Below are 3,288 nucleotides of genomic sequence, written 5' to 3' on the forward strand. Positions count from 1 at the left end.
TGCATTGTATAAGCCTGTGAGGTAGTATGTGGTGTATTATGCGATTGAGCTCATCTCGACTTGAAGAATCGAGATGATTTAGATGTCGGGGTCGAGAAGGTTCTCTCAACTCTCGATCGTTTCTTCGGTACATCAGAACCATTAGGGAGACTCAGGTCATGCTCCCGTTTCCTTGCATACTCAACTGCTTTGGTAAATAATGGTACGTCGCGATTGGTGACGAAATCGCGAATATTCTGTCGAAGACCGTTGACGAAATGATTAATCTTGTCCTTTTCACATGGTACGAACCGTTGGGCAAACTGAAGCTTCCGATTGAACTCTGTTTCATATTCAATCACCGACATGAATCCCTGTTTGAGCTCTAGGAATTCCTTCTCAAGCTTTTGTTTCAAATCATCCGGACAATATTGTTCAAAGAACAGCACTTGAAACTCTTCCCATGTCGTTCTATCCCGAGTATTATGATCCATTGATCGATATGTGGCGTTCCACCAAGTGAGTGCACGATCGGTAAATGTCGTTGTAGCATAACGTACTTTGTCCTCCTCCTGCACGTAAACAATCCTAAATACCTTTTCAGTGTTTTCGGCCCATTACATTGCAAGTACTGGGTCCGTCTGTCTCGAGAACTCTGTAGCCCCACTGCTTCTAAATGTTTTAAATGAAGGCCGGTCCGACTTTGGTTTGGGTACGTCTTCATTAACCGGCTTCGGTCCTTGGACAACCGGATTCTGAGCATTATCTAGATTTTGCACTTCAGATAACTTTCTTTCAAACTCTATTCTTTGTTCTCTTAGAGCAGCCCGTGTTTGATCATTCATTATTTTCAATAACCTTTCAGTACGAGGTGATAGTTGGGCTTCATCGTCATTGTCAACATTTTCTTGGACATTCCCTTCTAGATTGTGGTTGTCATCCCCAATTTCTTGAGTAACCGGCACGTTGCTAGATGCATCATGATCAGACATTGTACTGAAATTATAATACATAAATATAGAGGTCAAATTATATTCTATCCCTTGTACCTCAACAAATCTTAGGTCTCTCCTATTGGTCTATATCCCATATAATCATAACCTAGTCACTATACATCGTCAATACCTAAGTTTGAGTCCGAATATCATTAATGATATCCAGTTCACTCAAACCACAGCTCTGATACCATATCTGTAACATCTCGCTTGAGCAAACCCCAAATTACTAATTTTATAAAATCTCCAATAAAATATAATTTATTGATTATTGAGACCAAAATTGATCCTAATTATTCTAAAAGTTTTGTCAAAGCAATCCGGGCCAAGGATGGAAAATCTGAAAATGCTGCTGAGACGACTAAGTCTGAAGGAAGACCAGAGGCGCTGAATTGGTCCAGAGGCAGGCGATGGACCAGAGGCTGCTGAAATGACTAAGTCTTGAAGAAGACCAGAGGCGATGAATTGGTCCTGAGGCGATAAAGGTCCAGAGGCGATGAAGTTCCAGAAGCGATGAAGGACCAGAGGCCATGAAAGACCAGAGGCCTTGAAGGACCAGAGGCCATGAAGGACCAGAGGCCATGAAAATGGACCAGAGGCGATGAATTGGTCYAGAGGCGATGAAAATGGACCAACACTTTGAAACACACAGATTTGGGCATAACATTAATTAACCTCAAAATATGGGATATTAATTTCTAGAAAAACTTCGAAATATATGTTCTATTTTAGTGATAAAACCACCCAAAACACAATTCCAAACCGCATATAACGGATTTTTTTTACTTACAACCCGAATTAAGTAGCAAAAGAATATGAGGCATGACTATATATAAGCTACACATACTACAACTATGAGATACGGTAATAAGCTACTATTTACCCAAAAGCAAGATCGAAATCTTCAAGTTTCCCGATAAATCTTCGAGTCAGACAACGGGTTCTTTCTTTTTATCCGTCTTCTTTCTTGAGAGAGGTTGCCACTTAAATGGTAAGCCAACGCTTAGTGAGTTAAATAGTTAAGTATTACATATTAATATCGTACATGTTTATAAACATACATAATAAACTCTTATCAATAAAAGAGTTCAAGACATCATCCAAATGCAAACCGAGATTTACAAAAGTTGTGTGACTCCATTCAAGACCAAAAACATTCATATGAAAAAATATATATGTTCAAATCAATATTTAACAATTAACTATATAACTCACCGAACAACCGTATAATACCGAAAAGCTCCAAAATGAGCTCACAAAGAAAGTCCAAGCTACCACACTTAGATTGCTTCCAAAGCATCAAAATATGTCCTAATTACCCCCTGGAGTAAATGTACAAAATCTCATAAGCAATCAATATAAGAAACTCATGATATACACATACCCTATTTGAACATTTTAATTAGATTTCTATGTATAGCTGCTGTATGCAGAACTGTTTTGCCCATTTTAAGCTCGAATTCATGCCTTAATCATAAAATAAGAAATAAACTAGACTCAATTATCTAACTAAGGAAATTGGCCTCATCTCATTTGGATTTTTCTACGATTTTATACATATTTTCAAAGTCTACACACTTTCAATGCATTCTTAAGTCGAAATTCTCATTTTCATACATTTTTCTCAAACCRTTTCGATTCCAAACCATTCTAACTTCTGAATCTCAACTTAATATAACATATTTGACATAAACAACCAAAATCCAACCTTTATTTTATCATTTATATTATCTCCCAAATCATTGACTTGATCAAGTCAAAGTTCATATGATGAACTTGCTTAAATCTTGATAATCTCTTGAATCTAATGACCATTTCAAGCTAAAAACACTAAAATGCACTCATTTTATATACTTAAGATCAAACCCATATAAAACCCTAACTCTATCTCAACATGCAATCCATATAACAAGAATGTCAACCAAGAACAAGTGCAAAGAATGGATTATACATTACTTGATGATCAAATCCTTCAAAGATCTTGTAATTCTTCTTTGATTTGAGTTGAATCAAGCCTATGTGTGTGAAAATCACACCTCTAGTGTGTGTGAGTTTTGGACTTAGATGACATGAAAAATGGGCCAAAAATCCAATTTATAATGCTAAAACTCGAGTTGGGCCGGGTTGGCCCAACTAGGTACCTATTTTGACCATCAACACTTAAATTATTCATAACTTTTCGCTCGGACCTTCGTTTTCTATGAGGTTTTCGCCTACACGTTCATAAAGAAATAATCTATAACATCTAATAAAAATATTCCAGAAAAGATATCCCAAAAAATCCGTTTTACGTATCTATTTGACGTGATATTTT

Source organism: Cynara cardunculus, assembly GCF_001531365.2.
Source record: "Cynara cardunculus var. scolymus isolate 2C chromosome LG 13, CcrdV1, whole genome shotgun sequence".
Classification (NCBI taxonomy): Eukaryota; Viridiplantae; Streptophyta; class Magnoliopsida; order Asterales; family Asteraceae; genus Cynara; species Cynara cardunculus.